Source organism: Pseudorca crassidens, chromosome 5 (assembly GCF_039906515.1).
Source record: "Pseudorca crassidens isolate mPseCra1 chromosome 5, mPseCra1.hap1, whole genome shotgun sequence".
NCBI lineage: Eukaryota > Metazoa > Chordata > Mammalia > Artiodactyla > Delphinidae > Pseudorca > Pseudorca crassidens.
In genome coordinates this window covers 90,570,252-90,597,805 of record NC_090300.1, presented here as the reverse complement: position 1 = coordinate 90,597,805, position 27,554 = coordinate 90,570,252, and the positions used below count along the sequence as shown (strand labels likewise).

At 40.7% G+C, this 27,554-nt stretch overlaps 2 long non-coding RNA genes across 5 annotated transcripts; one reads left to right on the top strand and one right to left on the bottom strand.

Moving 5' to 3' along the window:
• Nucleotides 1-2,708: 2,708 nt before the first annotated feature.
• LOC137225217 (uncharacterized) lies at nt 2,709-22,411 on the top strand. 2 transcript variants are annotated; one of them, XR_010943741.1, is made up of 3 exons: nt 2,709-2,928; nt 16,554-16,681; nt 20,890-22,411. It is a non-coding gene; the product is annotated as an uncharacterized lncRNA (long non-coding RNA). The 2 variants fall into 2 exon arrangements; XR_010943740.1 differs by lacking the exons at nt 16,554-16,681; nt 20,890-22,411 and adding an exon at nt 4,522-6,044.
• On the bottom strand, nt 5,040-7,893 carry LOC137225218 (uncharacterized). 3 transcript variants are annotated; one of them, XR_010943743.1, is made up of 3 exons: nt 7,443-7,893; nt 5,665-6,205; nt 5,040-5,340 (listed from the first exon to the last, which is right to left on the bottom strand). It is a non-coding gene; the product is annotated as an uncharacterized lncRNA (long non-coding RNA). The 3 variants fall into 3 exon arrangements; XR_010943744.1 differs by having other exon boundaries at nt 6,117-6,205; XR_010943742.1 differs by lacking the exon at nt 7,443-7,893 and having other exon boundaries at nt 5,665-6,488.
• Nucleotides 22,412-27,554: the final 5,143 nt, after the last annotated feature.

Below are 27,554 nucleotides of genomic sequence, written 5' to 3'. Positions count from 1 at the left end.
AGGCCATTATGACCTCCAATTCTGGGCTCTGGCTAGAGATGGTAAGCTAAGAACTTCCTCAGAGGGCACGAGTGTATGTGCATGAGTGTGTGTGTATGTGTGTGTGTGTGTGTGTGTGTGTGTGTGTGTGTGTGTCGCAATGTCTTGCTCTCTGGAGGCTTCAGGTGTCCAGAGGGCTTTAGGCAATCCTTAGAAATAGCCATATCGGGTTTCCAAAGGAGATACTGAGGCAGCTCTGTGCATCCACCACCTGGAACTGCCATGAGGATTCAGCTTTTAGTGGGGAGGGAAGATGCCTTGGGTTATACAGATATTTCTTCCAGCCTCTCCAAGTGCATTCAGTCAGCATCACCTGCTACGGACAGTGGTGAGCCAGGGTTTGCAGGAGGTCCCTTGAACGCTAGGCCATGTTAATGGCTGCCCTCTCTGAATAAAACCTGGTCCCTGCTTGCTCCCTTTAATCAGCCCCATCTCCGACTGGTCATTGACTTTTCCTTCACATAAGATCTCAGCCCTGAATTGAAGACCTGTAGAGGGCCGAGTGTCAGGCTCTCAGTCCACAGCGTGAAGACCAAGGGGTGCCAAGAAGGAAGGCCCCCCTGTGGAGTCATCTCAGATCCTTGTGAGTCCAGAACAAAGGTGGGCCTCCGGCAGAGACCTTCTGTCTGTCCCCTGGAGGCAGAGAGTTCCCCTTTCATGGGATTCACCTGTTAAGTTGATCAAAGGCCTTGTGCTGAGTTGGACAGTCCTAGATGTGATTTCCTTTCTCATACCATAATGTGTTCCGCACAATCCCTTACTAGGTCTCCCCGCTTCTTTCTTTTCTCCTCCTTTTGTCTTCTCCCTGCTGATAACAACTCCTATTCATTGAGCATTTTCATGTGAGGCTCTGGTCTTGGCACTTTCCTATATTCTTTTATCTAACCCTTACAGCCTCCCTAAGAGATAGGTGGGATCATCCCCACTTTACGGATGGACAATCTGAGACTGAGTGAGTTTAAGTAACTGCCTACTGTCACACAAATACTAAGAGGTGGCCCTGAAATTTGAACCCAGGTGTAGAACTGTCTACAAAGCATTATGCTATCCTGCCTCTCCCTTTCACTTTCTTCCCATGCCCTCTCTTTCTTCTCTTCCTTCAATTTCTTTTTGTGTTCCCCATATTCATAGAAGAGTCTCATTAATTATGCTCAGTCAGAGCACTTACACTTTTAGAGTCCTACTTTCTGGAATAATTGTTTAGCAGTACTTTTTGCCTTTCTTAATAGATCCTCTTTTATCTTTTTTCTTGATTGTCCCATGACTTCCACCAACCTCCCAACGAAGTGCACAACATTTGTCACCTATGCACGGGTAAAGTTGAAATAAAGCCACTTTAGCGACCTGGGTTTGACCCAGAGGGGAAGCCTGCCCAACCCTGAGCTGGGTCTTCTGGGGTACTTAGGCTTTCTTCCCTTCTGTGAGCTTCAGCCACTAGATGGCGTGCTAAACACATACGCGGGAGAGGATCTAATACCTCCACCTCAGTGTCTCCCCAAAGCTCCCACACGCCCAGCAGACATACTGGCAGCATGCGACTTCTGGTGCCTGCTCAGGATTTTTCAAACTCAACACCCAAAGCCTTCCCTGGGACCTCAGAAAAACCTCCCAGGGAAGACCAGGGAGCACATGTCTGATAAGGGCCTAGGAAGCAAGTTAGCATGCACCCCTTTCTGAAAAAGCCCATAATGATGTAGGATTTGCAATGACTCTCAATTTCCAGTCCATGATTTAAGAGCCCTGTTTTTAAACGTTTCCCACCTAGATCTTTCCCTTTCTTCTGTAACCTAAGAAAGAAACATTAACTAATTGCAGAGAAGAGAGAGAAAGAAAGGAGAGAGATTTTAGAGAGGGGGGGATTGATGCTGAGTCAGAGAAAGGTAAAAAGAATAAAATTCAAAACTAGATTTTAGAAATGCTAATTCAGGGATTCACTGACAAGACACTGCCTTGACATTGGTCACATAGTAATTTGGAGGGAGGGAAGGAAAGAATGTGCAAAACAGGTTTGCTTTAGAGACACTGGGATGGGGGTGATTATTTGATGAAAATGAGAGTAAACGTAAGGAGACATTCAGAAGCTGGTGTGCTAACTGATCAGAACCACGCTGACCTAAGGCTGCAGCGACCTGAGACCAAGACTCAGGAAAATAACCTGTCCCAGGCACCCTAGAAGAACTATGGGTTCTGTCATAGTTGGTCCCCTACACAGAGTAAACCTCGGTTGATCTTACCGACTCGATTCAAAACATTGTTCTAGTGCCTGAAAAAATCATTTGCTTAAGAGGAAACCAGAAAAAAATTAAAGAGGAAAAAAGTGCAAACTCTTCAGTGTCCTGTACCCCCAGCAGGAAGAATAGCAGAGCCATTTTTTCACATCTTTGTGGCAGAGACACAAACAGTATTCACATCGGGGATAATGCTACATGGTTTTCCCTTCCATCTGCAGACTGTAATCAATGTTCAGTCTTCAGCCACGTCTTTCACAGGCTTTACTGTGAAAGAGGCTTCCCATGGCAACTCCTGAGTGGCACCTGGAAAACTTGCTTGGTATATTCCTTTGGCTCTAAAGTCCGCTAGGGTCCACAAGAGTCCAAGATACTCTGCCTGGCAGGACGTGCTAGATTGCCTGACAGGCCTTTCATCCTCATTTTCCCAGTTCCCATTCAGAATGAAAATGAACTCTTCTCTTTCTCAGCATTCACAATGTAGGACAAACTGAAGAAATGAACAGCAAAGTCAAGGGGAAAGCCCACAATGACCATGAACTGAGGATGCTGCTGCTGCGGCTACCCAGAGAAATTCTGAGAAAGGGTAATCCCCAAAAAGAAACACTCTGAAATTGTCTCTGAAATGTCAACAAGCTCGCAGGTTTAATCTGAAGCTGAGGTATGTGTATACGTTTTTAAAAAAATAAATAAAAATAAAAGTGACCTGATACATAGTGGCCAAAACTATTGGGAAGAACAGTTTTAATAGTCTTTTTTTATTCGTTTAGTTTTGATTACTTCAGAGGTTTCTTTGGGTGAGAGGGACCTTGAAGGCATTTTTTTCCAGATGGAAAGTTGTTTAATTAAGAAAATGTTGAAGTCCTAATTAGAGCAAATTGAAGGTTTTTGCCATAGCAGAGATTAAGGAACTATGTGAATGACTTAATGGCTCATTTTAAATCTTTAACATTTAAATTTTAAGTCTTTAACCCTTCAATTTGCTGCTTGAAGGGTTAGTTGTGAATTGGGAGGGGGTGACCTGTACTGAGTTCAAAGTCAGCTATTAGCCATTTAATGCATACAAAAGTTTATATCAATCAGGTTTCAAGGGGAAAATTCTGAATATGTTGCTCTCCATGCCCTTACGTATAACCAAGTAGAGAGCAATGGTCTAATTTCTTTCTCCCAAATGTTTGCAAGAGTGCAGACTTCATACCAGGAATGGTAGGGAATGAGGCAGTGTCTTCGCCTCAGAAGCTCACAGCCCACTGGAGAAGATAAACAAATATTAGTCCATTATACTCTCTGCAGCAGTACTGCCAACTTTATCTTCATGTAAAAATTCAGTGCATGACTATGGCCCCACTCCTCTTGGAGATTTTGCCTCTTTGATTCCTGGAGCAGGCTTTACTGTGAAAGAGGCTTCCCATGGCAACTCCTGAGTGGCACCTGGAAAACTTGCTTGGTATATTCCTTTGGCTCTAAAGTCCGCTAGGGTCCACAAGAGTCCAAGATACTCTGCCTGGCAGGACGTGCTAGATTGCCTGACAGGCCTTTCATCCTCATTTTCCCAGTTCCCATCTGGGCTCTGTATCCTGCATTTGTCCTGCTAGGATTGCCCTGTCTTTCACTTGTTTCTCTGTATTGACCCCGCACTTCAGGTTTTGATCACATCACTCAGGACATCACCTTATTTACATGAGGAGGGGTGAGCCATAAGGATGGTAATGCATTCATTCAACAAATATTTATTCAATGCCAGGCATTGCTCTAGTTACTAGGGATATAACAATGAACACATCCCGATCTCATGGAGCTTCTGTGCCAGTAATAGGAAACAGACTATAGGAATATGAACAGATAAATAGACCTAGACCTAGACATGTGCTTGGAAGAGATTTTTTAAAGGGAAGGGAGTATAAGGTGATGAAAGGAAGGAGGCCGTATTAGATAAGGGTCAAGGATAATGATTCTTAGGGGAGCAAGTCACTCAAGTATCAGGGGAGGGAAAGAACAGTCTAAGTAAGAGGGAGCAGCAAGCACATAGACACTGAAGCAGGGACTATGTCACAAATGTGTCTCAGAGGAGTGATGTTGAAAGACGTTAAGTGAGGATGTGTCAGAACCTGATACATGGTGAGGGCTTTTCTCTTTCATTTTAAAATTTTATTTATTTATTTATTAGAAGTATAATTGATTAACAAGTGTCGTGTTAGTTTCAGGTGTACAGCACAACGATTCAGATTCTTTTTCAGCTTCTTTTCCCTTATAGGTTATTACAAAATATTGAGTAGAGTTTCCGAAAACCTGATACATGGTGTGAAATGGGTGCTACATGGAGAACGGAGTATGGGAGCAAGAACGGCAGCAGGAAGACCAGTGAGGAAGCTATTGTACTAGTGTAAGCAAAAGGTCAGGTAGATTGAATTGGGGTGCCAGGGGCCGTGAAGGTGCAGAAAAGTCAACCTCTTTGGTAGATGTTTTGGAGATAGAGCCAACAAGGGCAGAAACAATCACAATTTTTTGTTTTTAATTCCCACTTAACACTCTGGTACAAAGGTTGATTAGCCTGTTGGTACATGAGTCTAAACTTCAAAGAGGACTGAGCAGGGATTATACATTTGGAAGGTTATTTAAAGTACGAGGCTGGGAGAAATCACTTAAGGAGCAAGTATAGGTGGAGATGAAGAGTTCTGTGGCCTGGCGTACAATATTTAGAAGATGAGAAGAGGATAAGGGACGGGGAGGAGGGGCAGCTCATGGTGGGAGAAAGGCAGGAGCTCATGGTGGTTTATTCTCACTCACAACTTGAACCATATGTTACCTCTGGCCCTCTCTCCACAAGTCCTTTCTCCATGTGTCCACATTCAGTTCATTCTGCAATGTGCAGGCCCTGTAACTATCTCTTCCGTGGGGTTTTTCCAGAAACTCCAGTATGAATCACTTTCCTTTCTCTGACAAGGTATTTTGTACAGCATCACTCTTCTGATCTTTTTGTCCTTCATATATGGGTTCTTTCCTTCCAAGCAGATCTTTAAGCTTCTGAGAACATGGAATAGCCTGACATTTATTTTGCATCCTTCACAGCACCCTGCATATAGTTAAGGCACAAAAAATTACAGTTAAAAGGAGCAATGGCAAAACCCCAGAACACAACCCAACTACAACATATCACTTTAAAGAAGGAAAGAAAAGAAAAAAAAAAACTACACTTAATGAACCAGAGGGTCCCTTTATCTCTATTTATTAAATAATAATAGTAGAAACAAAAGACATAGCACTATAAACCATCAAAATTAAACCTTATACGTGCATTGAATTATGGAATTGTGACATTGAGGCAAAACATTTTATGTAAAGTAATATAAATCTTCATTTTATTCATTCATTTATTCAAAAACTATTTATAGAGCACCTTTTATGTGTTGGACATTATTCCAGTGTTGGGAATACGGCAACAGACAAAAATCGCTCCTTTCATGGAATTCACATTCTGTTAGTGAGAGATAAGCACTCTAAAGAAAAACAATGAAGGGAAAAGTTATAGTGAATGAAGAAATGTACCATTTAAGATGGGGTGATCAGACACGATCGGGGCTAGCCTCATCAAAGTGGTTATATGCTGCATGTCAAGGAATCTTTGGCATATCTTCAACTTTGTCAATTCTTCAACCTTTGATTTTGGAGTTGAGTATTAGTCATAGTCTGAAGGAGCTAAGTCTATTGAATGAGGTAGATGACCAAACTGTATAACTCTGGTTGGGGTCAAAATAATAAATGACTATAAAGTAATAAGTTTCCTGCATGGTTCATTAATTAGTTTTGGAGGAAAAAGCTCTGAGTGTCTGGCATAGAATAAGTACTTACGTGTTTCAATGAATGAATAATTGGAACGTCACTATCTACAGTCTCCTAAGATGACTGCTTTGAAGTCAACGATATTAATTTGAACTCTGCTGTTTAAAAAAAAAAAAAGTCACATTCATTTGTGATCACATCTCAAAAATCTCTGTTAAAAAATGATATTGTTCTAACTTAAATGCTTTTAACCAAAGTCTGTTGCAAAAACTCCAGAATGAAGATCAAATACAATGTGGTCTTCAAAGCGAGTTAAAAGTTCAAAGTCGAATTCGTTTTGAATATGTTAACAGGTAACATTCCAAAGTTTTAAATAATATTTTTATTTACAAGTTAAGTATGGGAAATAAAATCATGTGGTCCCTTTACAAATAATTTGTGATGGTGGATTTTGGCAGAAACCTTGGCATTAACTATTGGGAAAATTCAGTCAGTACAAATAAATGTTAGTAACCGCATCAAAATGAGAGGAACAGCTTAGATTGAAAAAGAATTCCTGATTAGAGAACAGTTTCCATGTTTGGAGATTTCACTCATTCATTGGATAGGATTCGTTTTGCCTCTGAGAAAGCAGCACAAAATTTGCAGCCCAACAAACCTTAGACTGGAATCCCAGTTTCATTGTTTACTAGTTGTGTGACGTGGGCAAAGTGTCAAGCTCCCTGAACTTCAGTTTCTTCATCTATAAAAATGTGAATGGCTATTTTTTATATAAATAATAGGATTCAATTTTTTTTCTAAAGATGGTTTTGTGACAGTGTTTCACGGTTCAAATAACAGCAAATTCGCGGCTCGCTGCTGTAAATGACAGGAAATTTGTCAGCTCACACAAATAAAACATCCTGAAGTGTGGCAAGCTTTTGGGTTGATTTGCTTCAAAAGTTCTCAGTCTTGTTTGTTTGTTTATTGTGGTAAAATATACACAACTCTTACCATTTCAATGATTTTTAAGTGTAGAGTTCAGTGGCATTAAGTACACTCACATTGTTGTCCATCTCCATAACTTTTTCATCTTCCCAAATTGAAATTCTGTACCTATTAAACAATAACTGCTTGTTCCTCCCTTTCCTCAGTCCCAGGTAACCACTATTCTACTTGCTGTCTCTATGAATCTGTCTCTATGACTGAGAATGGCTAGTTTTCATGTATGAAACGTGCCTAATACTCAGCTTAATGGTGGGGGAAATGGTATCCACACAAGAGCAGTCATAAATTCAGACTTCTAGCCTAAGGCAAAAGGCAAATGAAACAACATGGGAAGGAGCTAAAGGGTCAGACAGAGGTGCTAAGCATCAAACACAAAGAGGAATGACTAAGCATTGGAAGGAGACTCACCTATTATGTATTTTGTGCCAATCTGTCATGAAATCAGAAGTCGGAGCAGTGTTTACACTTTGTGTCTCCTGTTGGCTCTCACTTCTAAGGCTGTAATAGTCTTCCAACTGGTCTTCTGGCCACCAGACTCATCCTTTCCAATCCATCCTCCAAATGATTGTCACTATAATGTTCTTCAAACATCAACGTTTCATTCCTGCTGCAAATTCCTCAACAGTGAGCAGAGAACTTCAGAGAGAAAGCTCAAGGCTCCCCTGGCCTAGAAGTGACATGGGAAAGTAGGCACTGATGCTAGCAGTAACGATGGAAAACTGGTGGTGGTGTGAATTTGGATCAAGTTGAAAGGAGGAATGAGACTTCATGCCTGCAATGTAATACCCGAGTGGAGCTTGGCACCCTGAGATTTCCTCCTGCAAAGAAGGTTTTGAACTTTAACCAACAGATGAATATGGTGTAGAAGATGCCTTGAGGAGCAAGAGAAATGCACGGCCTCAAGGCCATGGTCTTCAGGAAAAAAACCACTTGCTACTTTGAGTGTGAGTGGCACAGAATTTACTGGAACTATGAAACCCCTTAGAGACACATCTCACAGGGTAAATTGAATAGAGAACACCACCATATATGAAGGGAAAGCAGAGCCCCAGAGCCTCTGTTTCCAATTAAAGAGCAGCTCAACTGCATGATTTGGAAATTGAAGAGCACTGATTCCATTAATTATGGGTCTTAACGACTTGGCTATAAGAAAGTTTGCCTGAGTGTAAACCTGGAATAAGACGGAAATAATTTATTTTCACCACGGTAGACCTAAATTAACCTAGTTATATTTAAAACTTCGAAAAAGGAAAAAGGCAGGAAGAAGACTGTGATTTTAATTTTATTTTTATAAACAAAATAATTTATGTTATTTTTAAAAGACTGTGACTATTTTTTTAATTTATTTTTTTGACTTTTGTTTTTAATTTAACGTCTCAAAATAGATGGACATTATAACATGACATATGTACACTATTCATGGTGAGCTAGTATGTCTAAATTATCAAGATTTCTGTATAAGTGATTATAAATAGAAATATAGCATCAAACAATATTTTAAACCCAGATGTTATTTTTAAGAGGTTTTTTTGAAAAACAAATATTTTATTATGTGTAAATGAGTAATATTCACCCAGTTTATTCAAATGACACAAGTACTTAGCGAGAGATTTGAAACTACCTGTTTCACAGATATTCAGAGCATGACAATCTGACCGATGCTTAAAAGAACCAATTTCTTTCCTGTGTTTTCAACTGCAGTAGAGCCAGCTAAATGTTCATCCAACTTTTCAAACTCAATTTATCTCAGTGGAAAAAATAACCCAATTGATTTTTTTGTTCCTCCCTTTCCCCACTGTGTTTTTCCAGCATCCTGATAGCTGTACTTTCATATGCCCAAATACTAGATAACATTTCGGCTTGCTAGAAGGAAAATGTTATAAGTGTCAGAGCTGTTCAAAGATGAAGAGAGATGTATGCAGAAGCAGTAAGCTCCCTGTTGGAGGTGTTAAAATAGGGGTTCCTTAGCAGAGAATTTAAGCATTAGGTGAGTGGCTAACTCAGGTGAAAGTTTAGCCTGTAGGAGTCTACGGTTACTATGATTACTAGGTATGAACGGATGAATTTCCCTGGCTTCTTTCTGAGAAAAATTTACTTGAAATGTTTGTCATCAGAGTTTACCTCTAAAGGCACAAGGTAGAGAAGGAAGTGTCATCATAACACAGAAATATTTACTAGTGGGCTGTTCACTTACAAAGTTAGTTCCAAAACATTTTTCTCCATATAACAACTTTGCCCATCAATTAGCACCTTTATCTAATAAGAAGTGATAAAGAACTGCTGAAATTACATGCAGAGATATTAACAAACAGATCTGGCAGAAGAGAAAATCAACAAGAATGGAAAAAAAAATGGTACCTCAAGGGAAAATTATTTGGATATCAACAGATTAAGTCTTTTAGAATATCAGTTAAGCCATTGAAAAGTTATTGAATAAGCTTAAAAATGTGATCCTCGTGGTGACCGTGCTGTAAAAGTCCAACTGTGGAGTGATGGGTACTAGGTCATGTTATGCAGTTTTGTTGGGAAAATCTTACTCTCCCCCAAATCAATAGGTGAGTCACTCCATCATCCTAAGAATTCAGTGCACGGAGTTCCCTGGTGGCCTAGTGGTTAGGATTCTGGGCTTTCACTGCCATGGCTGGGTTCCAACCCTGGTTGGGGAACTGAGATCCTGCAAGCTGCGTAGAGCCGCCATAAAGAAAAGAAATTTAGCGCACATTTGCAATTACAACTCAATTTATTAAATCTGAAATAAACTTCATATTTTCCTTTCAGATTTCAAGATAAGGTTGCAAACAAACTTTAAATTATTTGCTATGACATTTAGTACCTGTTGAGATGGGTTAATTCTAATGGCCTTTTTTCAGGATTAAATTTTTGTTGAGTCACATGGACCTCTTGCACTTTCACAAAGAGCTCCTCCAAACAATCTGAAAACAAACATGTAAAATGAGATGCATCGTACTAATAATTTTTAAGAAATTATTTAAACTTTCCTACCGTACACAAATCTACAGCAGAAATAGTCGACGTATGTCAACCTCAAAGGGAAAAATCTAAGCCTGTTAAAAAAAAAAATCTAATCTGAAGCTTTTTTGGAAATCTAAGATAATTCCATTAATTAATTATACCAAAAACAGTTTGTGCAAGGCAGGAAGCATCCCCTGGGATGTCTGTCCTTGAATGCAATGACTATGGCTCATATTTTTAGGTGATTCAGCATACCTACAGTCAGGTATTTCTCCTGGACTAGGTCGGTCCCCCCTCTGCCTGTGACCTCTGCTCCATGAACCCTGCCTTGGCCTCTTGACCTACCTCTGGGGTTTCGGGGTCCAACATATCAGTCTGAGTACCTACTAGAGTCAGTTTCTACTCCCACAATCCTCACAGGTATGTTGACCTAAATAAAGAGGTAAAGTGAGGCAAACTCAAAAGAATGAGTTTACTTGGGAATAGCGGAGGAATTGCAATTTGGGACAAGCAAATTACAGCAAGCTACAGGTGAGTCAGTTGAGGGTTTATAACAGGTTGTATTTGCAGGCAGGGGATGTAGAGGGGAGGGTTCAGTTAGAGTCAGTTAAAATCAAAAACAAACGAAGACCAGACTTGAAAACTTCCGAGCAGACAAAATCAGTCTAGTCACACAAACAAAGCTTGATGCAGCCCACTTTGTGAGACTGACACGACCTGGGTCATCTCTCGTTCGTGCCTTTGGCAAAACTTCTCACGGTTGATGTGAGACAACCTCTGATCAACCCCCATCATCTGAGAGAATTCTCACACTATCAGTTTTCTGTAAATCAGGCGTTTATAGGAAATTAGTCTCTTAGTTCATAAGTTTTGTCTTCCTGAGGGCATGTGTGTGAGATTCTCTTTATATCCTCCAGTTTCAGGTTAAATTCTTCCACAGGTATTACCTAGGGTTCTTAAAGTAAATCTATCTCTACCCCCAAGGCTCCATCTTAACAGTAAATTATCAAGAAAGACTGCTTTGGATAGGCACAACTTCTAGTTTACCGGAAGCCAATTTGGTTCTTTCCTAGTTACCGAGTAACGCCCCAGGAGAGAGTTGGGAGGTCAGGAAATCCTGGTACTGAGGTGGACATTTAGATCTTCTCATAATTGAGCTAGGAAGACTTTGGAGGAAGAGTCAGAAAAGGCAGAGCCTCAAATGTTCACAAGAGCCCAAAGATCAGCCCAAACAGCCTTTCAAGGCACCTTCCTTGCCCTTTACAGAGCTTATGACCTCACATGTTGGCCATAAACACACTGGCTTCTGGGCCAAGGCAGCAAGGTGAGGCTTTTGCAAAAGGGCCCTTAGGTAGCGTTCTCTGTGGGAGTTTTTCGCTTATTTGCTCATCACTGGGAGAAAGGGTTTAACCTCTGGCTGCCTTCCTTTATTACATAATCCATTCATCACTGAGGGCCCAACCTAGTTGCTGGTGGCTTATTTGGTTGAAGAGAATTTTAAATCCTGGACTTTGAATTCTTTAAAAGCTTATCCGGGTGGCTTAGTGTCATTTTCCTCTTTGTTGGTAAATTCATGCCAAATGTGTTTATTTAATGTGATGACTTTTACATGAAGTAATAAGACAAAGTCTTCAGCTACCTATTTTGCTCCTACTTAATTAGATCTCCTTGCGTTGGGAATGGGAAACCCAGTCCCCTGTTTCCTCCTGGCTCTAAATAAACCCAGAGCAAACCCTGAAAGCTCCTCTGTGGGACATACCAAGGCAGTGTCTCACACTCTCTGGAGTTCATCATGGAAATGTGATAGAGATTAGAAATATGTAGACCCTTCTTTGTGCTGTCTTCCAGACACCCTGTGAGGGCTGGCAAAAATGTTCTTATTCTCCAAATATTCACTGGCATGAATTTGTGTAATAAAATTATGTTTGGGGTTTGTCGTCGTTTTTTTTTTAAATGAACATCTGTTATTCTCTTTCAGTCTAAAGGTTCTGAACCCAGCTGGGCAGGGCAGCTTGGCTTCTTCCACTACCTCTGCAGAGTCACAAATGGAGCCTGTCAGCTGCTTGTTGATTGGCTGACAGGCCACCACTCATCTCCCACAGCTGTTTTGGCTCTGAGAGGCTCCAGGGTGGGGAGGGAGGGAGTCAGGGTCAGCTTGTTCTGTGCATGTAGCTCATGGGAGTTCCAGGAGCGGGGATATTTAATTAAGCTGCTCTGAGCAGCCATTACTGGACTTTGTGTGTATGTGAAGCAGGCAGAGGGTCTGGTCTGTGCCTTTTAAAACGGTGGGTCATAGCAGCTTAGAGCGATTGTTTTTTGTTTTTTTTGTTTTTTTGTTTTTTGTTTTGAAGTACGCAGGCCTCTCACTGTAGTGGCCTCTCCCATTGCGGAGTACAGGCTCTGGACGCACAGGCTCAGCGGCCATGGCTCATGGGCCCAGCCGCTCCGCGGCATGTGGGATCTTCCCAGACCGGGGCACAAACCCGCGTCCCCTGCATTGGCAGGCAGTCCCTCAACCACTGAGCCACCAGGGAAGCCCAGAGCAATTGTTTTTACCTCCTGGTGTCTTTCTTCCCTATGTCTATGATATACATTATAGATAATGTGACCTGTGCTAAGGCAAATGAGAGATGTAGTTGCAATGAGTGCTTTATTTTCACCAAGGAAATATGCTCTTTGGATCTACATTATGAGTTCCATGTTATTCATAAAAGGAAGTTTATTTTCTTTATGCCTCAGCACGAGCAAATACACAAATGCTTCAAGTTCCACAGACCGCTCCAACTCTGATAGCTTCAGGACCCTGGCTTTCAAGAGGACCAAAGTATAAGACCCTGAAGCTCTTTCCCCGAACCCTTGAGCCAAATCATACCAGTAGTCATAACCATCCATTTGACACACTGTTGTAGGATGATTACTCTTCCTGACTCACAGCTCCAGTCTTGTTACTGTCTTACACAAACTCCTTTAATGACTTGCAGCTGCCAACAATACAGGTCACACTCTAGCTCGGCATTCAAAGTCCTCTATGATCTGATCTTAAACCGCTTGTCTGAATTCTTGTTGCCAACTACTGCCATTAGTGCCTTCATCAATCTAGCCAAAATACACCACATATGTTTTCTTTGTTGCCCCTTGATGATCTCCCCCTTCTGTACTTTTGCTTACTCTGTTGGCTGATCTCAAGTCCAGATGTCCCCTAACTGTCAAGTCCAAATGCACCTGCTGCATAGAGTCTTCCCAGCTGAGCCCACCTCTGCCACCTCCAGATATCCAATGACTCTCCCCACCCTCTCTCAAAGCACATTTTAGTATTGGGAAGTCCAAAAAGTTCGTTCCGGTTTGTCCATAACATGTTACAGAAAAACCCAAATGAACCTTTTGGCTACCGCATACTTTATGTCTGGACTTGTGGCTCACAGTGCCCAGTTGCCTACCTCCCCCGGCAGAAGCAGGGAGAACCTGCATCCCGTTACTCTTTCTGCCTTCCCTAGGTCCTTGCAATTAGTGCATAGCTGATAAATTTTTGTTACAGAGATAGCCATAGACATTTGTGGAGAGCTTTGAAGTGTCCGGAGTGGATTCACTTAATTCATTAACTCACTTAATTCTTATAAGTGAAAGTAGAAAGCACACGTGTTCCCTTTATTAAAAATGAGGAGAGAGGAAAGGGAATTAATTTTTAGTCAGAATTAACCTTTACTTATTTATCAAACTATTATTTCTGTCTTTCTTAATGTCTGCCTCTTCTGCCACTTTTTTTTCCGGTATGCGGGCCTCTCACTACTGTGGCCTCTCCTGTTGCGGAGCACAGGCTCCGGACACGCAGGCCCAGCGGCCATGGCTCACGGACCCAGCCGCTCTGCGGCATGCGGGATCCTTCCGGACCGGGGCACGAACCCACGTCCCCTGCATCGGCAGGCGGACTCTCAACCACTGCGTCACCAGGGAAACCCTCTTCTGCCACATTTTTAAGCTCCTTGAGAGCAGAGCTGTGTCTGTTTTGTCAGTGTTGTATTTCCAGTGCCTAGCACAGTGCTGGACATAGTGTAAAAACTCACTGAACATGTCTGAATGAATGAATGAGTCAATATTGTGAGACAAGCAGTGGGCTGAATGTTCTATATGAACGGTTTTACTCTCACAGCGGATGTCATCTCTATCGCACAGGCAAGGAAATTAAGTCTCCAGGGCACACAGTGCTTACTAGAATTGAAACCCAGATCTCATGATTATAGGTGTTATGTGTTTATCATGACACCATCAGTGCCTTTGGTTGTCTTTCTTTTGTTGCTGTTGTTGTTTTCACCCTTAATTGCTTTATAATTCTATTTAAAATAAAAAGAAATTTCAAGAGTTACCTTAACTCAAATATTTAACTCTGTTAATTATAAACAGTTACAAAATACTGGATAGTGTGTTCGTCACTTGCCAAGTTCAACAGTATCATTGAGGGTAGATGGGAGTTCACTCTTGGAAGGGAGGAAATAAGTTTTTACAGATTTCTCTGCCTCTGTAGTTTCCTTCTTTTGATCTAAGAATGAAACATAATTAAATTCCCATCGCAATTTGTTTTGTCCTAATTGGTCCAGAGGAATATTCATAGTTACATTTTGATCACTGTCACTGAAGAGAGGAAATGAACATATATTGAGCAATCTCCTCATGCCAGGACTTTCTTTAGGTTAATACCTGATGAGTAAGTATTATTATCTCCTCTATTTTACAAGGGAAGACAGTATTGCTTTTATTTCTAAGCACAGTTGATTTTCATATCTATTAAAATTCAACTAAAAAATTGAATTTATCATGCAATTGTCCAAATACACTGCTTTTTCTTTATGTGAAATTTGGGCAAAGATTTTCTTCTGATTAAACATTTTTCATACCTAAAATCAAAAGGAGAAACTTTAAATCTGTATTTTTTTCAGTCTTCTTTCATAGTGTTTTAATACTGTGATTAAGCCTCTGGGCTCGAAATTTTGTGTTTGGTTAACACACGCCTGCAAAAATGGAATTAAGTAATGTCTGATAATGATGATGACAATGAGTTAACGTGTTTGTTTTCTTTTTGTCATAAGATCTGCATATTTCTTTAGCTTCTCCTTCTCAACCCACGTTTGGGAAGTCAAGACTGAAACTACTTGCTTTGAAAGGTTTCAACATGATTTCTAAGAGGAAGTTCAGTTTATTCATATTTTACAAATCTACGTTAATCTATATTTACTACCCATCATTTAATTTGCATCTTTAATATTTAATAAGTATTTAATATTTAATGTGTCTTTAGTCACAGAGTGTTCTGCTTTTTCTGTGCAGACTTCAATTACTAAACTACTGGTAAGCAGTTAGTTTTCACAAAATCTATTTGATCAAAACAAAAGACCTTAAGGCCAAAGTTTTGCTCTCTAACACCGTATTCCCCTGAGCCTGCTTGGTTTCCACAGCATGTTCTTCTTATTATGATACGGATTTAAAGAAAGCTTTTAAAAACATGACAGATTAGCAACATCTAATCATTCCTGGATGGAGCCATTACTCTCAAAATGCATCTAAAACGGACATCACAGAGAATCTTTTATAGAAATTTCTGTTCCTGTAGCTATTCTTGCAGTGCAAAATACTTATGTGAACCCAAATTTTTCAAAGTGACTATTGAAACCATATCATCTCATGTCTTCTTACTACTGTCTTCATGGTCTCACCTCAAATTTATTGCCCTTTTATAGCAAGAGAACCTTGAAAGAAACATCTGCAAAGGGAGCTTGGGACATGGAAATGCCAACTGTAAAAAAATAAAAACATACCTTCTAAATTAGAGTTTTCTAAATAATTGCATCCGTTTAAATAGAAACAGAAGTTCCTTTTCTGAAGATAGGGAAGTAGTCTTTTCTTTGATGGGTCCCTGTATCCACACACATACTCCAGGGCTCCAGGTCAGTTCTGCAGAGTCCCCAGGTCCAGAGAGATCAGCATCCTTCAAGAACCACAAGGCAAGAGAAGGCGTCCTTGCAGATGCCTCTAGAGCTCTGTCCATCACCCCTGCCACTTCTGGCTGAATGTGATGAGCACCATTTTCTTTCCTTACCATAGTCCTTAGTCTTGACCTCTCAGGATTTATAACTATCGTACACCTTGATGTTAACTGTCATTTCTTGGCCATCAAGTTTAACATCATTTCTCTTCAGTTGTCTGGTTCTGGTCTTTGTAGAGCTCTGGCCCACTTCATCCTTACTGCCTATTTTGTAAACTTCTCTAGTCCCCTTTTTCCACTGGAATTTCCCACCATAATAGCTATTTAATGCCTCTTCCCGCTCAAAGCAGATATAACCCCAGGTGACTGACACAGAAGAAGTTCATCCTTCAGATTCTGACAAGATATACCCAGTGAGTGCACATTATAATGAATGGAGATAATGATTTTTGAAGGCAATAGTTGTCTAACTAATATCATAAGACAGCCTATACTGCCTATAAGCTCTGTCTTTCTCTCTTATTCTCTGTGTGTCTCCAGCCCTTTTTTGCTTTACTCTTCGTTTGATATAGGAGTATGAATCAGAATAAGTGAAAGAGAAGAGATAAAACAAAACCACAAGGCCAATACCAAGGGAATAATTCTGATACCTTCAATTGATGAGGAATAAGCCAGAAAATCCATGAAGACCAGTTGAAAGGTATAATCAAATTTTATACAAACATTAATTTATGTAAATTAATTTTAACCACTAACTATTTCAAAATCAAAATGTGGGTTTTAGGAAGCATCTTGCAAAGACCACGCACAGAGCTCTGTGCACTGACAATTAAGGAGAAGTGAGGCCATCACTCGGTTGCAAGGCCCGGCCTCTATTTCAGCATCTTTCAATCAGTGCTTCTTCTCTCTTTTTTAGGCACAGCCCACTCTAGCCGTAAGTCAGACCTAGAGCACAGAGTTAGGTTTGGCTCAAGTCTGCCAACGCAGGGACCCATCTTCCTCTCCTCCCCTCTAGCCCAGAGTCTGGGCGTCAAAACAGAGAGTCTTATTCCATCTTTTCTTCCCCAGATAATGAGGCAGTCACCTTCTAAAGGTAGCCACCTACAGAGACTCTAGAGAACATTTCCTATCTCAACCTCTTTCTAAGAAATGTTGGCATCAGTGAGTTCAAGTGCTTTTCTAGCTTCTTTCTTGTTGAAGCAGAGAGAACAAAAACAAATTCTATCCCCAGCTGTGCCTGCCTTACAATATATTTTTTAAAATATTTATTTATTTACTTATTTTGTCTGCTCCATGTCTTAGTTGTGGCATGCAGGATCGTTTTTTAGTTGCGGTATGCATGTGGGATCTAGTTCCCTCACCAGGGATTAAACCCAGGGCCCCTGTGTGGAGTCTTACCCACTGGACCACCAGGGAAGTCCCTGCATTACAATATGGAATGCACACTGTGCTCAAGGCACTGTGACATTTACAGTCAACATTTTATTTAATGCTCACACAGACTAAGGGGTAGTCATGATTATTAACTTCATTTTACAGACAGAGAAATTGAGGCTTAGAGAGGTTACAAAACTGGTGCAGTTCAGAAAATGGAGGTTCTATGATACAAACTCAGGCAAGATTAAATTCAACATCCAGAAAATAACCATTATTCTATATTAAATTCCATAATTATATTTGTGGACAACAATAGCTCTCTACCAGAATTATGCTCAGTGGTAATACTGATAGAATATTTTTTCTCAGGTCACAGTGTGTTTGGAGAGGCAGAAAGTTTGTTACAATAGAAATTGGCAAAGGTTGCCTGGAGAATATAGGAAAGAGAGCAGCTAACTCTGCTTAGAAGGGCATCAGAGGGAGCTTCATCCAGGAGGAAACTCTTGAGCTAATCCTTGGAGGAAGAGTAGATGTTGGCCAAGGAAAAAGGACTAGCGGGCATGCCTGGTGAAGGAACCATTTATGCAAATGTGAGGGGGCTTGAAAGGATCTGGCACACTGGAGGACAGCAGACAGCTTTTCATAGTCAGAGCACAAGAAATGGAATTTTGAATTTTGAATGGAGGAGCAATAAGAGACAAGATGGGAAGAAAAGGCAGAGGGAAGAGAGCCCTTGGCATGCCACAGTAAAGGTGTTGGACTTGTTCTGAGTGCGGCCAAAAGCCATTGAAGGAGTGAGTATATCATGATAACATTTGCCTCTTAGATAACTCTAAAAATGGATCAGAGTATTGTATAAGGTGTAGAGCCCTGGGTGGAAAGGTTGCATAAATTCATGATGCCATTTCATCCTAAAACTCAGGAGACACCTGAGCCAATGGGACAAACACACAAAACAACGTAGTCCATTTCACATTTTCGAGCTGATGACCTAGAACCAAATCTGGATTTCTTTTTTCTTTTTTAAAAACATCTTATTGAGAAACCTCAGTTTCTTAAGGTTACTCACTCACACACTTACCAACTCATTCTTCATTCAACAGACATTAGCTTGGCATGAGTTTCCAAGAACTGAACTCAAAGCTAGAGCAAACTCTTCCCATCAACTTGGCCCCAGGACAAACCCATATCCTTTAAGGTAAGCCAGAAGAGGCAGACTCTTCCCCCTAAGCAGGAGAGAATGTAGAGCCAGCTCTATGTACCTCTCTCTCCACCCTCCCTCTGCACTTAGCTTTGTGCATCCATTTCGTTATCAGAATCACAGTGGGAACACCAGTCACACTGGTCCATGTAGAGTCCCTGCCTTCTAGATAATCATGTGTGGTGACAAAGTGCTGAGCAACCCACATGCCAAAGCCCTGCAGAGCTTTCTGCAGAGGGCCCTGCAGACTACTGTGGGCGAAATGCTAAGTTGGAATCAGAACTGCATTGGCTAAAGCATGTCAACATCTTTACCTTATCAGACAAATCTGAGGTTAATGAAAATCCCCATGTCATTTGTAGAGACATTTCAAATAAAACCCACATGGTGTCCACAAAGGAGACTGTGATCATCCCAGCTCTCCAATCCAGAAAAGGTGAAAATTCTACCTTCTTGCTTGCACAGATTATTTGGAATCTTTAGTGTTAGACTAGGAGCCAACATACCAAAGTAGAGTTTTTCTATTTCTCTGTCATGCTCTTCTTTCCAAATTCTACATTGTCACTGCTTTCATTAGTCCCAGCAACAAATTACTTGAGGACCTATGTGTGCAAAGCACTGTTCAGGGCACAGGAGATACAAACATGCATAATAGAGCATCACTGTCCTTGAAGACTTCAGTCTCACTGAAGCAGATATAAGGAAAAATGAATAACACAATAAGATAAAATAGGCTATGTATTAAGTACATCATCCAGACAATGGTTTCACAGAAAAGAGGAGAGTTATCAGAGATTAAAAGCAATAGGGAAGAAAGGATAACAGAGAAATAAAATATGAAATGAGAGATACATACCCATTATGGTACATATTGATGATTACATTTAAAAGTTTACTGAGATATACTAAAAAACAACAAAAGCAAATAAACTCCTGATACTGTAACCGAAGTTTCTGAAAGGAGAATAGCTACTGCCATTTCCACGAACTTTATGAAGTTTTCTAGCATGAATAGAAGATCAATGGTAAAAAGTTGAGTCTATCTTTCTTATCCATATTGTGGATATTATTATAACTGAATAAGCTAAAATTAACTTTAAAAAACAAAACATTGTGTTGTAAAATTTGATTAAGTGCTATATACTAAATAAGGGTGAGAGGAAGGGTTTATACTTTCTGGTATAAACCTGAAAGGTATTCCAGTTAAAAAAAAAAAAAAGTAAATATTTGGACTAAAAAATAATTTCAAAACTAACCTAAACATTTTATGATATTATTTTTAATGATGTTTTCATATTTTTGTGTGCACACATATTTACAATATATTATTATCGATCATATAGTCAATAACAATGTTTGGTTATTGGTTTTCTTTTCCTTAACTGACATTGTTCATCACCTAAATAATAATAGCAATAGAATCTAATTAGTACATTAAAATGAAAAAAATTACTTCCAAGAGGAGAGGACATAGACAGCCTGCCATTGTTCACATAGAAGGTATAGTTTGACTCCACAGTTGGGTTTTGCAAAGGAGGAGAGTGGGGATTATAAAAGTTCAGGGGATCCACAGAGTGAGAGATTCAATCTTCAGAAGGCATATTTTAATGAAAGACTGGTAGGGTCCCAGGGTAGAGATAATTCCTCTAAACTTGCTCGAGGTTCTAGACTTCAGTAAGAAAGCTTATGTTCCTTTCTATCTATGGAGCCTGTATACAAAGATAAGATGGGGCAAAGATAAGAATATGCATTTGGCTGGGTCATGCCCCCAGCTGTATTTCTTAGGGATCTGCATCTGGCAGAATGAGTTGCCGAAAGAAAAAATGTATTTCCAAAAATGTTCTGTAGATATGGAGATCTTTACAATCCATCTTCCTAAAGGCAGAATTGGTCCTCAGATCTGAAATAGGACATTTAGTTGGAGAGTAATGTGTTCTATTTGCATGGGTTGGAGAGATTCAGAGCCAAAAGTGAGTCAGACCAACACAGTGACCATAGTTTGGCGATTCTCAAATTTGGTCCCACAATGTTATTTCTCTTATTTTCCCCATGTAATTGTAAATTTCTTGGGGATTATTTCTTCCTCTATTTTTACAACCAAGGGTGTAAACTTCCTGAAGTATTACTTTATATTATGTATAGAATACAATGCTATTGTATATTTAGGTAAAGCATATATGTCTTAGAGAATCCTAAGAAAAAAACAGAAATAACCAGATATGTACTTATGAATCAATAACATAAAAGCATATATATCTTTTTTGTCAAAATGTATCTCTCTGAATTATTTGTGAAGTACATAGTAATATTTTAAATAATTTCATTAACAGGAGAAAGCAATTGTCAAACAATGTCCCGTCTCATTACTCTTGCTGAAACTACATCTTCTTATTTGGTATTATTTAACTTCATAAACATTTTTCTCTTGATTATATTATTTCTAACTTCTGGTCTTTTGAAAAAAAATGTTAGGGGATTTCCAACAGAGGAAAACATAAAATTGAAAGTATCTTAATGGTGATGCAAGATGAATGCTTAGGATAAAATATTTCATAATTTATCATTTAGGATAAAATATAATTTTAAATTCTGATAGTACCATTAAAACTATACCCAATACTCAACAATGTGTTCCATCATATTTCTCATCAAAATTGGCTCTTTGGATATAGACCATAACCTTCCAATATTGAAATATCATACTAGACAAGTGCAACTATGTACATCCCAATTCACCTGTTGGGGTTTCGTTTATGAGAGCAGAGTCTTCACTCTCTTAATCTCTCAAATTCTCTAAACCATCTTGGGAATTCAGTCTAAAAACCAGATCTAGAACCCTTTTTTCATTGTCAACTAGTTGTACAAAATATCTGAATGTCCTGTACTTAGTTGCAAATATATGTTGTCCCTTGTACTCTTCAAATTAATATCTCTATTAACAAATTGATATGGGTAACTAGATCGGTATGGGATGGATATGTTTCTGAAAGTACTGCCTAGAGAATGGCCTCACTTTTGGCCAACTGTCTTGTAAAGTGCCGTATTGATTTTGTTGTCAGGAACATTTGAAATTCTGAAAAGAAATCAATAGGAGCCCCAAATAATTTAGATACTATCGCTTAAATCAGTATATTGCTTTCCATTAGCTATTTGATGTGACAATTTGAAGTATATATTTTGTGATTTATGTTATTATTTATATAAATTGGTTATAAACACTAAAAAGTGATCTTTCATATACCTTATTTTAAAAGTATAATTACTTTAAAATATTGGCTTTCATTGTGACTTTGTTAAATAATCAAAATAAAGACCTCTTTGGAAAATAAATAAATAAAGCAATAGGGAAGTTTTAGATTATCAGAGAGAGGAGCAACTCAGGAGGGGGTCATGGAGGAATAATATGAACTCTAGGATTGGAAAGTAGTATCTAACATTCATGTAACATTGCCAGGCTCTGTTCCAAGCACTTTATACACAAAAATTTATTTTATTCCTTCCAATATAAATTATCCCTTATATTAAATAGGAGGCAAATACAGCACAGAGAGATTAAGTGACTCGCCCAAAGTCACACAGCCAATAAGTGGCAAAGTCACGTTGTGATCTCAGTCAGTCAGTGTTCAGAATGTGGTCTTAACCACTCTTCCACTACACCCCATAGAATGTGTGAACAGCAGCCAAGTTTCATCCAGGCACAGCAGGTTGAGAGTAGAGGTGGGCAGGTATGTCCATGGGCAGAGTGTAAAAGCTAAAGGGAGTGGGGTGGGTATACAGAAGTGTCCCCAAAACCCTAATATTCTCAGTGTGGCTGACAGACTAAAAGCCATTCACTTCTAGATTTTCAAAGGCAGTTTATTTTATATTTACAAACACCTAATGTCAAAAGTCAAAACTCAAGGAGTAAAATCTTAAATTCAGGCTGCAGTAGTATTGGAGTTGAATGGGAAACTAGGGGAAGTGGTATATTGCATAACTACAAAAATGAAAACCAATACGGCCTTCAAACTGTGAAAATGAACACATTTAGGATTTCTCTAGAATTTGTATTTATAGAATCAATGTGCATGTAAACTCCAACTTTAAAACCATTCATGAATGTTCTTTATGTTTGGTCTCTTAATTTAATCCTCTCCCTCCCCATGCTTCTCATTCCTTCTTCCTTCTGCCATAGGTCAGAGCCAGCAGGCGGTGATGATGACCATCCTGAGCAGGTCATTCCATGCTCTGTAGGGTTCTATTTGGGGTGGGAACACTGAGTCAGCTCACTTCCTCTCCACTCTGGTCGCATCAGCATGCTTCTGGTTAAAGGAGAAGAGAGAAGACGGATGTGGCAAAATGGGGAAGTTGGTTTTGTTTCAGGTTGCAGGAAAACTCTGCAATCAAAGAGTGAGTCTCAGTGAAATTGACACTTCCTATTCCGGGACAAATTCACAGAACTCTTTTTCACACCAAAACTTGTCAGCAAAATAATGATATCATTTGAAGGTGCTGAGAGCAGTTGTTAGATGAGGACTCCAGCAGGTAAGTTTCCTGAAAAGAAAAACAAGAAAAACAAACTGGTCAACACCTGAGGATTGTTAAGTCCTCCTCCCTCCCCTAAAGATTCTCCTGGGGGAGATGCCCATAACTTCATCCTTTTCACTCTTCCCCCAGCTCTAATTCAAAGGACATCAAACAAAATCTTCGTATGTGTTTTGAGATTTTTTCTTCTTATATTTTTGTTCCCCTTCCCCACTCTGAGCTGTTTAGTATTTTGAAAACTTTTCAGTCATGTGACATTTCTTTGTATCTCTTTGACAGCTTATTTAGTTCTGACTCCACTTTAGTGAGTTTGGGTTTCCCAGACTTAAGTCTCACTTCTCCAGGATAGAGTGTAGAGGGGGTTCATGCCAGGAGTGAGAGATAATATCTTTTTCTTTTATAGTTTGCACCGGGCCTCCCTACACAGCCCCACAGAGCCATGGAGTGCAGTACAGGCATGGCCAAGGGCAGGATGGGTAAGGAGTTACAATCTTCCAAACTGCCTAGAAGATACCCTTTTCAGTAGTCCCGCCACCCACAGGAGCAAAGTTGGAGTATGGAGAGTTCCCCCTGACTTTCGTCTCTGAATAGGTGGTATTTATTTAAAGTACAGTTGACCCTTGAACAATGCCGGGGGTGGAGGGGATTAGGGGCACCGACCCTTCACACGGTCAAGAATCCACATATAACTTATAGTCTTACAGTCCATGTTCCACATCTGTGTTTCCGCATCCGTGAATTCAACCAACTTAGAGGACTGTAGTATTTACTATCGAAAAAAATCCACCTGAGTAGTTCAAACCCGTGTTGTTCAAGAGTCCACTGTATTGTTGGGGAGGGGGAAATTTCCTCCCATCCCTTCTGAGTTCTTTTGGCTGGCCTAATAATTCACTTGACACAAGACAGATTAACAGGAGAAAAAACTGATTGAATTAGGGCACAGAGGTCTCATAGAAATAGAACCCCCGAAGTCACCAAACAGGCTGTTTATATACCATTTTTAGACAAAGAAACAATTATCTGTGAAGATTTAACAAAAAAGTGGGCTTATGCTTGGGGTAGTCGACTAATGGAGAAGTAACAAAGCTTGCTTATACAGTTTTCTTAGCCTTGAATTCCCTAACTCTGGTGATAAGGATGCTTTCTATCCTCCTGGTATGGGGAGGATACCTTCATAGGGGAGATTTTATTTCCTGCTTTCAGAGGGAAGAAGGGGTCAGGATGGGGTTTTTAAATATCGGTTTTTCCCCACTGGCTCCTTCTCAAATAACTAAAATTCAAAATAATCAATATGCCATTGAGCCATATTTTGGAGCAGCCTGCCCCGGGCCCCAACAGTGCTCACGTGGAAGTCTCCATTTATAATTGTTTAGAGCTCTCTGGAAATGAGAAAAAATATATAAAGTTGTTTAGAACTCTCTGGGGAAGTAAACAAGTAGGCGCTTATTGCTTAAAATAAATCTTGTTGATGAAAGAATGAAAGTAATAACCACCAGCATGCTGAACAGAAGCAGTGTGATTGCTGGGAGAAGCAATGGGTCAAAGGCAGCCCTGGAGATGGAGGGGAAGGAGGAGAAAGGACAGGGAGTAGGGGAACCAGGCATGTGGCATGACTGGTTGCTCAGAAAGTCTGGGGAGCCTGGTGATGGGTGCATCTCAGCCCGGCCTCAGAGAGTGAGAGCTCTCTGTTTCCTGGCTGGCCATAGGGCCAGACAAAGACAGGTCAGCCTGGTCGAGGGGAAGAAGCAGAATGGAGGTACCGGCCAAAAGGTTTTCTTTTTTTTTTTTTCTTTTTGCGGTACGCGGGCCTCCCACTGCCGCGCCCTCCTCCACTGCGGAGCACAGGCTCCGGAGGCGCAGGTCCAGTGGCCATGGCTCACGGGCCCAGCCACTCCGCGGCACATGGGATCCTCCCGGACCGGGGCACGAACCCGCGTCCCCTGCATCGGCAGGCGGACTCCCAACCACTGCGCCACCAGGGAAGCCCCCAAAAGGTTTTCTGATAGCCAAGGATGGTGACAAGCTGGCCTGGGGCTCTCAGACAGAAATATCTAGAACAATAATTTGGTAAATCTGAAACTAGACAGTGCTGATCTATATCTAGTTTATAACTTGAGGTGTCCTCATGATTTTCTAGGAAAAAAAGTTATCACACAGTTTAATTCTCTTAGTTATTTTCCAGTCTTTGTTCAATGCTCCTTGTTAAATTTTTAAAAAAATCTCTTCACCTTTAGCCACCTTGTAACTGAGTCTTCATTGTGAGATAATGTTGTCTTTTTCTTCCATTTCTTTCCTGAATTTGATCACTACTCATTTCACTTCTTCCTGACTGGCTTTTTTTTTTTTGGTCTACTTTTGCTTTGAATTTTTAAATTTTTGATTCATCCCAAATACTGGTAAGCAAGGCTTGAAGGCGATGAGGGGAAGTCTGATTGGTATCTGTGGAAGCCAGGGCCATGCAGAGAAAGCAATATTTGCAAAGACACTCAGGCAGGTACAAACCTGGCTTATTTGGGGAAAATCACTGAAGCCAGCATGGCTGGAGCAGGGGAGAAATAGGATTGTCCTTACTACGTGTCAGGCTATTTTACGGGCTTTTAAAATATTAAATGTTTTGTCCTCATAACAACACTATGAGCAAGATAGGATTATTAGCTTCATTTTACAGATGAGGAAATGAGACACAGATTGGTTAAGTTATTCACCCAAAGATACACAGAAGATAGAGCCAGGGTTTGAATCTGCATAATCTATGGAAAGAAGGAAGAGGAAGAGGAAGGGGAGGACATCAAAGGTAAGGGGGTGTCCCACCGTTGTAGGGTCTTGCAGAGCACTTCTGGAACTCTGGTTTTTACTCTGAGCAAGACGGGACACCATGGGAAGATTTCAATCAATGGAGTGATATGATTTGATTTACATTGTAAAAGGATCTGTCTGGTTGCTGGGCTTAAAACAGACTGTAGGGACTTCCGTGGTGGTGCAGTGGTTGGGAATCTGCTGCCAATGCAGGGGACACGGGTTTGATCCCTGGTCCGGGAGGATCCCACATGCCGCAGAGCAGCTAAACCCATGTGACACAACTACAGAGCCTGCGCTCTAGCGCACATGAGCCACAACTACTGAGCCCGCGCGCCAGAACTACTGAAGCCCGTGTGCCTGGAGCCCATGCTCCACAACAAGATAAGCCACCGCAATGAGAAACCCGCGCACCACAACGAAGAGTAGCCCCCGCTCTCTGCAACTGGAGAAAGCCCGCACGCAGCAACGAAGACCCAATGCAGCCAAAAATAAATTTATTTTAAAAAAGTCATTATTGCCAAATAAAACAAATGGTATTAAAAAAATAAAACAGACTGAAGCAGTGATACCTGCTAAGAAGCTATTAAAGTAAATACAGGTGAGGTTGTCAGATCACCTGCTAGTCACGAACTCTGTTTTTTTATGTAAAATAATCCATTAAAAAAGAAAAGAAATGGCAACTGATTCAGGCCTTTCTGTAACATTGTGACTGCTAATCAAAGGACATGTTTACTGACCCCTCTGCTCTGTACACACATCTCTCCTCTTGTAGGAGGGGACACTGTGGCCTGTACCTTCCTTCTTCTCTCTCAAGACCTGTTTCTCGACATTTGAAAATGGATATGCCATGAATGAATCAGCTTAGTCATCGCTGGAGTGAGGGGGTGACCTAGCAAACAAGAGGCTTGGCCAAGACCGTCCCACGGGGGATTTCACTTCACTCCCGTACCTCACACTGCACGAACGATTGGAGAGAAGCCGCATGTGTTTCTCTTCCTCCCATTCCAGCCCTTGGCCTCCCACATGCAATCGTAGAGAGGGCGCGGCTGGGACAATCCAGACTGGTGTTTGAGATCATCCCAGTTCTGCTTTTTCCACCCTTGGAGACCTGAGATCCTGAGGTATAAATTTCCCCGCTGCCAATGCTACCTTCACATTTATAACTATGTTTTGCAAGCCCAGGTGAGGCAGCTGTACAAAGCTTGTGGGGAGAGAAGTGTGCAAGCCTTTTAATCTCCCCCAAAACAGAACCACACAAACTGAGGCAGATGAGTCCACTAGCCACCAGGGGACACCCAGTACTGGTCTGAGGAAATCTCGGCGGGGTTCCTGAGGGGTGCACTGAGCTTCGGCCTTCGGTTCAATAACCGAGGGCTGAGGTTCTGTTCGGGAGGAAGGTCCTTGTCCACTGGCTATGCCTTTCTTACGGATATGATCCCAACAGCTACACATAGATGCACCTTAGGAAGTCTGCTTCTACTAGGATATGCTGACAACTTTATCTTCTCAGCGGCTGATCTGAGAGTTTCCTAAGGCAGAAATGGTTTTGATGGGCTTGCGATGAGGCTAAAAGCCATGGTCTAGGTTTTAAGTAGAGAAAGAAAATTTTAAAACGACTGGGACCAAGCCTTGCAGGACAAACATGAGGCATGACGGGAGACTCGTCGGGAAG